This window comes from Zea mays, chromosome 5, assembly GCF_902167145.1.
Source record: "Zea mays cultivar B73 chromosome 5, Zm-B73-REFERENCE-NAM-5.0, whole genome shotgun sequence".
NCBI lineage: Eukaryota > Viridiplantae > Streptophyta > Magnoliopsida > Poales > Poaceae > Zea > Zea mays.
Window position 1 is genome coordinate 143,339,477 of NC_050100.1, and position 15,315 is coordinate 143,354,791.

Here is a 15,315-nt window from a genome sequence, read left to right on the forward strand (position 1 = left end):
TCCGTATCCCGGAGGCGTAGGAGTCCCTCGGCTCGGTCGGCTTTGGCTGCTTACGTGTACTCCGTCATTTTCAGGATCCCACTTTCGAAGTAGTCGAAAAGCACGAAAGACGTTCTGGCAGAAAGACCTTTTCCGAGGAAAATTTTGACGCAGAGGGGGTTCCCCCTTCTAGCCCCCGAGGGAGGGTCGGGCTTTGCCGAGGCAAGGCTGACCCTTCCTTGATGGTTAGACTTTATATGTAAACGAGGTGTATGAACGGCTTGAAAACATCTTAAGGGTAGAAGCGACGTAGCTGTCGGATGTTCCAAGCGTTGTTGTAGACCTCGCCTTGACTGTTGGCCAGCTTGTACGTCCCGGGCTTTAGAACCTTGGCGATGACGAACGGCCCTTCCTAGGGAGGCGTGAGCTTGTGCCGCCCTCGGGCGTCTTGTCGTAGTCGAAGCACCAAGTCGCCCACCTGGAGGTCTCGGGACCGAACCCCTCGGGCGTGATAGCGTTGCAGGGACTGCTGATACCGCGCCGAGTGTAGTAAGGCCATGTCCCGAGCCTTTTCCAGCTGGTCCAGTGAGTCTTCTCGGTTGGTCAGGTTGTGTCGGTCGTCGTAGGCCCTCGTCCTCGGGGAACCGTATTCTAAGTCTGTGGGCAAGATGGCCTCGGCCCCATAGACTAGAAAGAACGGTGTGAAGCCCGTGGCTCGGCGTTGTCCTCATACTCCAGACAACCGAGGGGAGTTCCTTCATCCATCGCCTGCCGAACTTGTGGAGGTCGTTGTAGATCCTTGGCTTGAGTCCTTGCAGAATCATGCTGTTGGCACGTTCTACCTGCCCATTCGTCATGGGGTGAGCCACGGCGGCCCAGTCCACCCGGATGTGGTGATCCTCGCAGAAGTCCAGGAACTTTTTGCCGGTGAACTGGGTGCCGTTGTCGGTGATGATGGAGTTCGGGACCCCGAAGCGATGGATGATGTTGGTGAAGAACGCCACCGCCTGTTCGGACCTGATGCTATTTAGGGGTCGGACCTCGATCCACTTGGAGAATTTGTCGATGGCAACCAGCAGGTGCGTGTAGCCCCCGGGTGCCTTCTGCAAGGGACCGACGAGGTCCAGACCCCACACAGCAAACGGCCAGGTGATGGGTATTGTTTGCAGAGCCTGAGCGGGTTGGTGCGTTTGCCTTGCGTAAAATTGACACCCTTGGCAGGTGCGAACAATTCTAGTGGCGTCAGCCACCACGGTCGGCCAGTAGAAACCTTGTCGGAAAGCGTTCCCAACAAGGGCTCGAGGCGCTGTGTGATGACCGCAAGCCCCCGAGTGTATTTCTTGTAATAACTCCTGACCTTCGGCGATGGATATGCATCGCTGGAGGATGCCGGAGGGGCTGCGGTGGTAGAGCTCCTTCCCGTCCCCAAGCAAGACGAACGACTTGGCGCGCCGTGCCAGTCGCCGAGCTTCGGCTCGGTCGAGGGGTAGCTCTCCTCGGTGGAGATATTGCAGGTACGGGGTCTGCCAGTCTCGATTAGGCGGGACCCCATTCCGCTCTTCCTCGACATGCAGTGCCTCACCCTCAGGGGCTGAGGGTGCCTCGGGCTGAGCCGAGGGTGCCTCGGGCTGGGCCGAGGCCTTCTCAGGCTCGGGCGTGTCGTCGGTCTTGACTGAGGGTTGATGTAGGTCTCGAGAGAAGACGTCCGGGGGAACCGTTGTCCGCCCCGAGGCTATCTTAGCCAGCTCGTCCGCAGTCTCGTTGTATCGTCGGGCGATGTGATTGAGCTCGAGCCCGTAGAACTTGTCCTCCAGGCGCCGAACCTCGTCGCAGTAGGCTTCCATCTTCGGGTTGCGGTAGTGGGAGTTCTTCATGACTTGGTCGATGACAAGCTGCGAGTCACCGCGAGCGTCGAGGCGTCGGACCCCTAGCTCGATGGCGATGCGCAACCCGTTGACCAGAGCCTCGTACTCGTCGAGGCGCAGCACGTAGCGGAGGTGCTTCCCGAGGGGCGAGATGAAGAGCAGGCCCGCGCCTGCCCCTGTTTTCATTAGCGACCCGTCGAAAAACATGGTCCAGAGTTCCGGTTGGATCGGAGCTGCCGGGAGCTGGGTGTCGACCCATTCAGCCACAAAGTCCGCCAATACTTGGGACTTGATGGCCTTCCGAGGGGCGAACGAGATTGTCTCGCCCATGATTCCAACCGCCCACTTTGCAATCCTACCTGAGGCCTCTCGACACTGGATGATCTCCCCCAGGGGGAAGGATGACTCCACAGTTACCGGATGAGACTCGAAGTAGTGTCGCAACTTCCGCCGCGTCAGAATCACCGCGTACAGCAGCTTCTGAATTTGTGGGTAGCGGATCTTGGTCTCGGACAGTACCTCACTGATGAAGTAGACCGGCCTCTGGACGGGCAATGCATGCCCTTCTTCTCGTCTCTCAACCACGATCGCGGCGCTGACCACCTGAGTGGTAGCGGCGACGTAGATCAAGAGGGCTTCTCCGGCAGCGGGGGGCACTAGGATGGGTGCGTTCGTAAGGAGCACCTTCAGGTTCCCGAGGGCTTCCTCGGCCTCGGGGGTCCAAGTGAAGCACTCGGTCTCTCTTAAGAGGCGGTACAGAGGTAGGCCTCTTTCGCCGAGGCGCGAGATGAAACGGCTTAGAGCCGCAAGGCATCCCATAACCCTCTGTACTCCTTTCAAGTCCTTGATGGGCCCCATGTTGGTGATGGCCGCGATTTTCTCCGGGTTGGCCTCGATGCCCCGCTCGGAGACGATGAACCCCAAGAGCATGCCTCGAGGGACTCCGAAGACGCACTTCTCGGGATTGAGTTTTACGCCTTTCGCCTTGAGACACCGGAATGTCGTTTCAAGGTCGGAGAGGTGGTCGGAGGCTTTCCTCGTCTTGACTACGATGTCATCGACGTAAGCCTCGACCGTTCGACCAATGTGCTCTCCGAACACGTGGTTCATGCACCTTTGGTACGTCGCACCCGCATTCCTCAAACCAAATGGCATAGTAACGTAGCAGTACATGCCAAAAGGTGTGATGAAAGAAGTCGCGAGCTGGTCGGACTCTTTCATCCTGATTTGGTGATACCCTGAGTAGGCATCGAGGAAAGACAGGGTTTCGCACCCAGCAGTGGAATCCACAATTTGATCGATGCGAGGCAGAGGGTAGGGAACCTTCGGACATGCTTTGTTTAGACCAGTGTAGTCTACACACATCCGCCATTTCCCTCCTTTCTTTCTCACAAGCACAGGGTTGGCAAGCCATTCGGGATGGAATACCTCTTTGATGAACCCTACGGCCATCAGCTTGTGGATCTCCTTGCCTATGGCTCTACGCTTTTCTTCGTCGAATCGGCGCAGAGGCTACTTCATGGGTCGGGCTCCAGCTCAGATATCCAGCGAGTGCTCGACGACATCCCTCGGTATGCCAGGCATGTCCGAGGGACTCCACACAAAGACTTCGGCGTTCGCGCGGAGAAAGTCGACGAGCACTGCTTCCTATTTGGGGTCGAGCTCGGAGCCGATCCGTATCTGCTTGGAGGCGTCGTTGCTGGGGTCGAGAGGGATGGACTTAACCGTCTCTGCTGGCTCGAAGTTGCTGGCATGGCACTTCACGTTGGGCGCCTCCTTAGAGAGGCTCTCCAGGTCGGCGATGAGGGCCTCGGATTTGGCGAGAGCCTCGGCGTACTCCACGCACTCCACGTCGCATTCGTACGCGTGTCGGTATGTGGGGCCGACGGTGATGACCCCGTTGGGGCCCGGCATCTTGAGCTTGAGGTAGGTGTAGTTGGGGACGGCCATGAACTTGGCGTAGCATGGCCTCCCCAGTACTGCGTGGTAGGTTCCTCGGAACCCGACCACCTCGAACGTGAGGGTTTCCCTTCGGAAGTTGAAGGGAGTCCCGAAGCAGACGGGCAGATCGAGTTGTCCGAGGGGTTGGACGCGTTTTCCGGGGATGATCCCGTGAAAAGGCACCGCGCATGCCCGGATCGAGGACAGATCGATCTGCAGGAGCCCGAGGGTCTCGGTGTAGATGATGTTGAGGCTGCTACCTCCGTCCATGAGGACCTTGGTGAGCCTGACGTTGCCGATGACGGGGTCGACAACGAGCGGATATTTCCCCGGGCTCGGCACGCGGTCGGGGTGGTCGCCCTGGTCGAAGGTGATGGGCTTGTCGGACCAGTCTAGGTAGACTGGCGCCGCCACCTTTACCGAGCAGACCTCCCAACGCTCTTGCTTGCAGTGCTGAGCCGAGGCGTTCGCCACTGCCCACCGTAGATCATGAAGCAGTCGTGGACCTCGGGGAACTCCTCTGCCTTGTGATCCTCCTTCTTGTCGTTGTTGTGGGCCCTACCACCTTCCGCAGGTGGCCCGGCCTTGTGAAAGTGGCGCCGAAGCATGACACACTCCTCAAGGGTGTGCTTGACGGGCCCCTCATGATAGGGACACGGCTCCTTGAGCATCTTGTCGAAGAGATTGGCGCCTCCGGGAGGCTTCCGAGGGTTCTTGTACTCAGCGGCGACGACAAGGTCCGCGTCGGCGGCGTCGCGTTTCGCTTGCGACTTCTTCTTGTTCTTCTTCTTGGTGCCGCGCTGAGTGGACGCCTCGGGGACGTCTTCCGGCTGGCGTCCCTGGGGCTGCTTGTCCTTTCGGAAGATGGCCTCAACCGCCTCCTGGCCAGAGGCGAACTTGGTGGCGATGTCCATCAGCTCGCTCGCCCTGGTGGGGTCTTGCGACCCAGCTTGCTCACCAGGTCACGGCAGGTGGTGCCGGCGAGGAACGCGCCGATGACATCCGAGTCGGTGACGTTGGGCAGCTCGGTGCGCTGCTTCGAGAATCGCCGGATGTAGTCCTGGAGAGACTCTCCCGGCTGCTAGCGGCAGCTTCGGAGATCCTAGGAGTTCCCAGGGCGCACGTACGTGCCCTGGAAGTTGCCGGCGAAGTCTTGGACCAGGTCGTCCCAGTTGGAGATCTGCCCCGGAGGCAGATGCTCCAGCCAGGCTCGAGCGGTGTCGGAGAGGAACAGGGGGAGGTTGCGGATGATGAGGTTGTCATCATTCGTTCCACCCAGCTGGCAGGCCAGTCGGTAGTCCGCGAGCCACAGTTCCGGCCTCGTCTCCCCCGAGTACTTTGAGATGGTAGTCGAGGTTCGGAACCGGGTCGGGAACGGCGCCCGTCGTATGGCTCGGCTGAAAGCCTACGGACCGGGTGGTTCGGGCAAGGGGCTCCGATCCTCCCCGCTATCGTAGCGTCCCCCACGGCTGGGGTGGTAGCCTCGGCGCACCCTCTCATCGAGGTGGGCTCGACGGTTGTGGTGGTGGTGCTCGTTGCCGAGGCGACCCGGGGCCGCAGGCGCCGTGTTGCGCATGCGCCCGGTGTGGACCGAGGCTTCCCGCATAAATCGGGAAGTCATGGCGCGATGCTCCGAGGGGTACCCCTGCCTTCGGGAGGTAGTGCTTTCGGCCCGTCAGACCGCAGCATCCTCCAGGAGATTCTTGAGCTCTCCCTGGATACGCCGCCCTTCGGTGGTCGATGGTTCCGGCATCGCGCGGAGTAGTATTGCTGCTACAGCCAGGTTCTGGCCGACCCCACTGAAAACCGGTGGCGGCCTTGCCCTGACGTCGTCGGCAATGCGGTATTGGATGCCCTGGGGTAGATGGCGCGCTTCTCTGGCCGGAGCTTGGTCTGCCCATTCCTGCCCGATGTTCCGCCGGAACTGCTCAAGTGTTCCTGCTCCCTCGTCGAGCCTGGCCTGCATCTCGCGGATTTGCTCGAGCTGTGCGTCCTGACCCCCCGCAGGGACTGGGACCACAGCTAGCTCCCGAAGGATGTCAACGCGAGGTGTAGGCCTAGGGGATCGCCGTTTTCCGGCATACCAAGATGGTTGCCTTCGCCGGGACCCCCTAGATCGACGTGGAAACATTCACGACTTGGGCCGCAGTCCTCGTCGCCGAAGCTGCGGCTACCATCGGAACAATCGGAGAGGCAGTAGTCGCATGCGGTCATGAAGTCCCGCATGGCACTAGGGTTACCGAGCCCGGAGAAATCCTAACAAAAGTCGGGCTCGTCATCTTCCTCGGAACCCAAGGGTCCGTAGGTCGAGACGGCCGTCAGTCTGTCCTAGGGCGACCGCATATGGTACCCCGGAGGGTTGGTACATGCCTCTATGAAGGCTTCCACCGAAGCGAGGTCGCTTGGTGGGCCGAAGCTGAATTCAAAAGGCATGAGATGGGAATCGGTCGGTACCTCTTGGTCGACGGGCAGTGACGAAGTCGCGTCAGGGGCGGACTGCACCGTTGTCTCAGGTACGAGGGCGACGCCCAGCAAGTCTTTCGCGAGCGTGCTGGCATCGTCCGTCTGCTTGGGGTTGGCGTGTTGCGGGGAAACGACGCTCGTCTTCGTCTCAGACGCAAGGTCGAAGCCCTACGTGTCCCCCGCTGGGGCACCGGCGTCGTCGACTTGCTCAACAGCCGACGAGGTGCTGCCTCCTGCTTGGCCCTGGTTGCCCCGCCTCCTACTCCGTCGGCGGGAGAGGTGACGGGACAAACCCGGATGTTGTTCTTCCGCCACGTGGGGAAGACGTCGTCGATTCCGCCGCCGGCGGGCGGGCTGACGGCCGCCATTGTCGCTATCGTGCGACGGAGGAAGGAGTATCATGTCGTAGCTGCCGTCGAGGGACATGAACTCAAGACTCCCGAAACGGAGAATCGTCCCGGGTTGGAGAGGTTGCTGGAGACTACCCATCTAGAGCTTGACGGGAAGCTGTTCGTCAACACGCAGCAGGCCCCTACCTAGCGCGCCAACTGTCGGCATTTTGACCCCGGGGGGTCCCTGGACCGACGAGTAATTGTCGCCGCGTGTCCCAGCCCAGATGGGTCGGCGCGAGACGGAGCACGAAGGGGGGAAGAAAACAGGCAAAGGGGGAAACCCGCGGCCTTCGTGTTGCCCTGTGCCCAGGTCGGGTGCGCTTGCAGTAGGGGGTTACAAGCGTTCGCGTGGGAGAGCCTTATGCGTCGGCCCGTTCTCCCGCGCGGCCAACCTTCTCGTACGAGAGCCCTGGACCTTCCTTTTATAGGCGTAAGGAGAGGGTCCAGGTGTACAATGGGGGGTGTAGCAGTGTGCTAACGTGTCTAGCAGAGAGGAGCTAGAGCCCTAAGTACATGCCGTCGTGGCAGTCGGAGAGGTTTTGGCACCATGTACATGTGATGTTGTGGCCGTCGGAGGAGAGCTGGAGCCCTGTGGAAGGACAGCTGTCGGGGCTGTCAAATCCTTACTGACGTCTCCTTGCTTCCGTAAGGGGCTGAGAGCCGCCGTCGTCATGGAGCACGCGGGGCGCCATCATTATTTGTTTACCGGGGCGAGCTAGATGGGACATCAGTGTTGTTCCCCATAGCCTGAGCTAGCTAGGGGTAGGGTAATGATGGCCCCCCTGTGACATGGTCGGTCCGAGCCGTAGGTCGGGCGAGGCGGGGGCTCCTCCGAGGTCGAGGCTGAGTCCGACCCCTGGGGTCGGGCGAGGCGGAGTCCGTCTTCCGAGGTCGAGGTCGAGTCCGAGCCCTGGGTCGGGCGAGGCGGAGACCGTCTTTTGAGGCCGAGGCTGTGTCCGAGCCCTGGGGTCAGGCGAGGCGGAGTTCGTCGTCCAGCGTCGAGGTTGAGCCCGAGCCCTGGGGTCGGGCGAGGCGGAGACCGTCTTCCGAGGCCGAGGCTGTGTCCGAGCCCTGGGGTCGGGCGAGGCGGAGTTCGTCGTCCAGCATCGAGGTTGAGCACGAGCCCTGGGGTCGGGCGAGGCGGAGACCGTCTTCCGAGGCCGAGGCTGTGTCCGAGCCTGGGGTCGGGCGAGGCGGAGTTCGTCGTCCAGCGTCGAGGTTGAGCCCGAGCCTTGGGGTCGGGCGAGGCGGAGACCGTCTTCCGAGGCCGAGGCTGTGTCCGAGCCCTGGGGTTGGGCGAGGCGGAGCTTCCTATGGCGCCCGAGGCTGGACTTAGCTGCTGTCAGCCTCACTCTGTCGAGTGGCGCAGCAGTCGGAGCGATGCATGTGGCGCTGTTTTCTTGTCAGGTCGGTCAGTGGAGCGGCGAAGTGACTGCGGTCACTTCGGCTCTGTCGACTGAAGAGCACGCGTCAGGATAAGATGTCAGGCGATCCTTGCATTAAATGCTCCTGCGATACGGTCGGTTGGCGTGGCGATCTGGCCAAGGTTGCTTCTCTGCGAAGACTGGGCCTCGGGCGAGCCGAAGATGTTGTCCGTTGCTTGAGGGGGCCCTCGGGCGAGACGCGAATCCTCCGGGGTCGGCTGCCTTTGTCCGAGGCTGGGCTCGGGCGAGGCGAGATCGTGTCCCTTGAATGGACTTAGCCTTGACCTTAATCGCGCCCATCAGGCCTTTGCAGCTTTGTGCTGATGGGGGTTACCAGCTGAGATTAGGAGTCTTGGGGGTACCCCTAATTATGGTCCCCGACAACAGTAATGTGTGTTGAGAGGAAATGTATTGACATGCATGGAAACAAAAAAATGATTTTAATGTTTTATTTCGTCCATAAAAATAGGATCTCTATAACAACAATATAACTAGTCTCGTTGGAAACAGTTTATGACATATACGGATACAAATTATGGTACACTGTGTAGATATTTATGCAGTGTGGTACACCGCGTTAAAAATTGTTTCCTGCTGCATGCGCACAGATTTAGGATGACAAGAATGTGCGTTGAAAAAAAATGCATTGGCATACATGGAAACAAAAAAAATCTGATTTAAATGCTTAATTTACTCTATAAATATAGGATCTCTGCAACAATCATTCATTTAGGCTCGTTAGAACCAGTTTGTGATATATACTGATACTAATTATACTACACGGTGAAGATATTTATGCACTGCGGTAGACTGCGTAAAAATCTGTTTTCTGTCGCATGCGCACAAATTTAGGATAGCAATAATGTGAGTTGAAAGGAAATGTATTGGCATACATGGAAACAAAAAAAATCTTATTTTCAATGCTTTATTTCGTCCGTAAATATAGGATCTCTCTAACAGTCATGCATCTAGGCTCGTTAGAACCAGTTTATGATATATACTGATACTAATTATGCTACACGTCGAAGGTATTTATGCATTGTGCTACACTACATAAAAATGAACAAATATTAACATAAAATGTGAATAGAAATATCATAAACATATAAAAGATGAAAGGAGAGCCTGTGAACTGACAATGTATCATAAAAAGCTATTGACATTGACACAAATATGTATACAAAATAGCATAAAAACAGGGCCACCGATCCGCCATTGTTGGCGCCTAGAGAATTCCATCGTCGTCGCTCTCGCCTAGGGAAGGCCGACGTGGTCGTGGGAGGTGGGACGCTAGAGTGCGCCACTACAGAGCGCACACCTTCGAGGAGCCGACGTCGCACACACGCCTCTGGGAAGCCATCGACACCGCGCCTCCGGATCGAAGAGCCGCTGTCGCCGCGCCTCTGGATCGAGGAACTGCCGTCGCCGTGCCATCGGATGAGGGAGCTGTCGTCGTTGCGCCTTCGGATTGAGAAACCACTGTCGTCGCACCGCCGGAGAGCTGTCGCCGCTATCGCTGCGGCTCCGGATCGGAGAGCCACCACTGCCATGCCTTCGTGTCGGGAAGTCGCCGCTGCCGCGCCTTCGGATTTGGAATCGACCATCGGTCGCGGGACCAGAGGCCGCCGCTGCGCGCATCTAGGTGGGCGTCCGACACTCGTGCATCGTGGTGGGGCATTAAAAACTGAACCCTAACAGCCTGGAGCTATTTTTATAGACATCGGGATCTAGCTCGGCTTCACCCGAATAGCATCATTAGGCCAGAGCTTTCCCTAGCTATTGGAATCACATGACTCATAATATACAATATATATTTCTTAGTTTTTATCATTGATAAGATGCCTCTGTGCATGTATATATTAGATCTATACGTATGCATGATTTGGTAACGACGAATTGACGTAATTTGACTTACTCAAAGTTATATATACGCGGCTAAGACATCATCCACGTCCTTTTCGTGGTAGAAGCGCAATGCAGGCAATGTGGACCGAAAGCGCCTTCCTTACCTCTTTGTGGAGTTCCTTCCTGATTGCTTGTTTTTTCTCTTCTTCTGTGACACCTGCCGCTAGTCCTCGCTCCTCGGAGATATTGCGTATGGATCAAAACACTTACAAGAGCGCCAAGCTGCCATTAAATTGATGTCCATCTGACTAAGACGAAACATTAATTTCATCGAGGTAATCAAATCGGATATATATTGAGCAATTGACTACTATTCCGGGTTTGAAAGCAATCACCATGGTACCGTACAGTGCTTGGATTTGACAGACATCAAGTTTACTGGCCCTCACGATCCTGTTGTGGAATCTCCTCATTTTCGCCCCTCACGATCCAGTAGTATAAAATCCGATGAATAAAAGGGTTTTTTCCCTAAAGATTGCCACGAAACACATTCAGCGCTAGCTAGGAATCATCAGTGTCATTAAATATAAAATTAGTAAGGAGCATGGCGTCAGGCCTACAAATTACAATAACGTGATCCACACGCGGTGGGTGTGGGTCGCGTCGCGTTGCTGGTGTTATTTGCTGTCATTTCTGACCTCGTATGCTGACTTTGAATATCGGAAAGTGCGCTGACAATGGCAAGCTGATGATCATGTTGGGTCGGGGCATCACACATTCCTAATGGGTGGCCACAGAGAACCATACAAATTTTCTGCAAATACGGCCTCGGCTCTACCTCTTCGCACAAATATATCTAGAGACATTGGGTCTGTTTAAGACAGCTTTTTTTTACCGAGGAGTTTTTCGAATTTAGATTTTTTATAATCTAGCTATGAGAAGAATCTGAATATTTTGAGCCTTATGTGTGGGAGAAGATGAAATGGTATGTATGGTTTATGATTTAGAAAACGACATATTCCTCTCAGATTCCTCTCGTCACGACGATTTGGCAGATTTAGACGAAGCGATTGTTATATAAGCGAACTAATTGAGAAGTGAATCTTTTAGAGGCCAAAACTCGTCGTTGACATGGACATCCTCAAGGAATCCAAGGTGATTTGTAAGCCCACAAAATGTCCTATCATCTCCCTGGTTGGGACCACCTTGGTATGCCGAAGACTTAGGAGGTCTATACTACTAGCAATTATCAAAGAGAAAGTTACCAAGTCGATACTACTCTATTAAGAACCTAACGTGGATACCTGGTGTAACACCCCTGGTGTTACTGTAACTAAAACTTGAGCATGACATCATAAGCATTGGCATTGCATATGTGTGACACACCTAGAGTGCATTCACTAGGCAAAAATTTCAAACAAGTTGTATTGTTTTAAGTGTTTTGCAACTAGAACCCTGGTTAAGGAACTTAACCCTAAATAGAGATTATAGGGGTAAAACTTTACCCAAGTTAAGAAAACCAAAAGACTTTAGGGTAAAAGTCATAAAATGACCCTAAGAATAAACTTGAATCACTTTTTGTACCCCTGGGATACGAGAAACCCTAATTGGAACCCTGGAAAACCCTAAGTCCAAACCCTAGGGGCTTATGTGCAAAAGTGATGAACCTTTGGACTAAAATGTAAAAACTACTATGTTTAAGCATCTAAAGCCAATTGGTTCACAAATATGTGAATTTACAAGCCAAACCCTGAGATTTGGACTTAAGTGCAAAATAGACCTCATTTGAGTTCTACACTAAGTCTGAAATTCAGTGTTAAAGGCTCCACTTTAGGGCTTTGTAACTTGCAAAGCATAGGGTTTTTGCCCTAGGTCACCACATCAAGTTGATAGCCCAATCATAGGAGAACAACTTTGTTTAAGGGTTCAAGCCATGTCCTTATGAAAAAAATAGAGAAAATCTCAACCCAAGTTGGACTATCAGTCTGGTTCTGTCTGAATATCAGACTAACAGATTCTTGCCCTGAACTTCAAGCCCAATTTCAAACCAGATGCAGTGGCTTTTTGGGGCAACATCAGATGGCAAGATTGTAGAGGGCATGTTGCTTTACAACTTTGCTGCAGATCTTGGTTGGAGTTGTTATGGGAAATCGAGAGGAAACTCAGCTTCAACTTTGGTTGTCAGGCGACTGATGAAGCGCTTGCCATGGTACAGTAACGGGTAACTGAAGAAGATCCCATCCCTTTGCTCGCCGCCGGTGGTCCCTCACCGTTGATCGCCGCTCGTCGCGATTCGTGCGTCGTGGCCATCGGATAAACATGGCTCGGTAAAGATCCTCACCGCCGGTGAGCTGGCCACCACTCCGACGACCCCCTCTCCTGTATTCCTTTCTGCTTTGCGGCTGGCACGATAAGTTCGCCGTCGACCGCCGCTTCCCGACCGTGCGCCGCGTGGCCTAGCCGTTTTACCGCGTCGCCATGACTCCCTCTACCCGTCCCATCGTCGCCGGGGAGCTTGCCACGGCAATCGCCACGTATTCACCGCGCCAGGCTTCTTCCTCCCCTCCGGCCGCCGCGTTGCTCGTCCAAAATTTGCGGCCACCGATCACTCCGCCTATAAATTGAAGCCCCCACTAGCTGCGCAGCATCATCACCCACCTAGCCACCGTGAATCGCTAGCAATCGTGCACCAGTGCGCTTGAATTTCGGTTTTCCCCCAAATCAAGTTTCCGCCACCCGAAATCAACCCCACCGCGGCCAGTCCTCCACAGGTCTGCTCATACCCTCTTTGTTCCTGTTCTAGCATCTGTGCATGTTAGTGATGCTTGTCGACCCATGTAAGTGAGCTAGGAACTCTCTGGTCGCCGGGAACACGGCGATCTTGCCGCTCTGCTCTTGGTCACCGTGGCCAGAGTTCGGGGGTTGGTTATTTGTGCAATTAAGTTAGGGAAAGTACTCTTTAGGTCACGAATCCGGTTTAATCCGAAGCTGAGCACCGGTCTCGATCTTCCCCGGCCAGTCTAACTCGCCGGAGTTGTGCCGCCCATGCGGAGCACCGTCGTGGACCCCGTCGCGCGAAAGAATAGAAGACCGAGGGTCTTTTTGCAAGTTGTCAGTGACTGAGAAACACAGTAAATAAACCTGCTTCAAATTAACCAAAACCCCATGGTCCCCTGTGCAAAGCCGCCAGAGCGCGGCCGCGCGCGGGCGCGCTTTCCCTCTGGACCTGGGCCGCTGGGCTGAATCCGGCCCAGTTCTATTAATTCTTTTCCTTTTTCTTTTTCAGCAGAGATTCAAAAATGTGTAGAAAAATGTAGAAAAATGCTAAAATTGTGAAACTAATTTTCCTAGGTTTGTTATTTTCCATAGTATTTAATAAAAATAAGTTGGTAATTTTTAGTGAAAGTAAGAAATTTTAGGGTATTTAAAATGGTTAAAAATATTGATTATGGATTTTTAGAAAATAATTGGTAAGTCCTAAAATGCCCAAAATTTTTGTATGAGTGTGATACATTATTTAGAAGCCTTGGGTAGAATTTGAATTGATTTGGACCTTGTTTGATCACCAAACCCCAAAACACCCTCCCTGCCCTATGAACTCCTTTACCGACTCCGGAAACCCTAAGTTCCCGGAACTCCGTGAAGGCAAGTTGTATTCAAGACATAAATAATAAGTTTATGTTATCTTTGCATTCTCATGAGCATCCCATGGCATCCATTCTTATATATATGTATGGTTATGATTAGAACGTGAAGAAGAGGTAGAAGTAACTGAAGAGGAGACACCACCACCACCTTCGGAGTCTCAGGCCGGGAATCAATTCTACTTTGATATCTGTGGTTCTGAACCTGATTCACCTGTGAACGAAGGCAAGCCCCGGTGCATGCAACCCCTTTCCTTGTGTTTTTAAATACTTTTCGCACACTTAAGTCTAGTGAAATGTGCATTAAGTTCATAGGAGTTACTTGAAACCCTTGGATGCATTGCTTTTCCTTGATATCCATACCTTTTATAGATACTTCGGTGAAGTATCAAAATATGATTTACAAAAATGCTTAGCCTTGCTTAGATCTTGTGGATAGAAGTTGTCCTCAATTTAACCATGGAGAGGATAGCTTCTACCTGCAAGAATATTTTCATTTGGAGCAATAGTGGGATCTTACTGCAAAGCTCCCCGTGATGCTCTTTCATCCTAAGGAACAGACACATTCCTAAGGGTGGAAATACTTAAATTGAAACTTGGGGGTAGGAACAGGTGATGTTCTACCCAGGTTGGTTAAGGATTAACGCGTATGTAGGCGTGCTAACCGAGGACCCTTTAGCTGGTCACATGCCTCGTCATGGGTAAGCCTTGCCTCGGGCAGACTAAGGCCGGAATAAGACAACACGAGATGGGCGTGGAGCGGTGGCGAGAGTAGCGTGTACCCTCCGTGGCAAGAGGCTGGACGGTGGTGTATCTGTGCTCTCGGTCTGCGTGAACCTGATCCGGTCTTAAGAACCCCGGTGGCGGGTTGACATATGCAAGGGTTAAGTGCTACATATGTCGTGTGATTGGAGATCCTCAGCTGAGTATAATCGATTCGGATCGCCGTACCTTCGCGGTTATGAAGACTTGGTCACTTCCCTGCAACCTAGAGTCAAGATGTGAACACAATGGATAAGAATGATGTTGTCTTGATGTGATGTGAAATTAGACTAGATGCAAATGGAGTCTATTAATACTTAACATGGCGTTAAAAGATTGAAAGTAAGGACTCACTTTAGTAAGCTACTTCTGCAAAAGTATAAGTTGATTTTTGCTAAAGCCTCTCCTTGACTCCTATTTATCCAGCATACCCTTGAGAGTCTTTTCCTTAGTCGGGTAAGACTTGCTGAGTATTCCATACTCAGGGTTTATCCCTTTGTTGTTTTTAGGTGAGGAAGCGACAAACTTTTGTTGCTTCTGCTCCAAGGTGGTACCAAATGAGGAAAAAGAAGACTGAAGTGCGGGAGGACTCGGTCCTCCACTTAGGATCTTTGTTTATAACTTCTCGGGAGGAGTTTGTGCCTCCCTGGTTTGTATTATATTACTACTCTGCACTCACTTATAGTCTGGTCTGTAATAACATAACTTAAGCTTGCTTTTGAAATAAATGTAAGATTATGTAATTCGCTTCCGCATTTTCTTTATCTCCGATGTTCTGTAATGTCTACAAGACGGGTGAAACGTTCCTGGTAAGGTAAGGAAAGATACCGAACTTGTCAAGTAGTTCAGGGGCACCTACAGGGTTGTCTGAAGTCCGTTGGACAAGGACAACTGTAGGTGGGCCTAATTACTTGGGAGGTTCCGTCACAGCTGGTATCGGAGCGTAGCCCTGCTTTGCAGATATTATGAGGCATCTTCAAAAGGATTTTCAAAAGTCTTA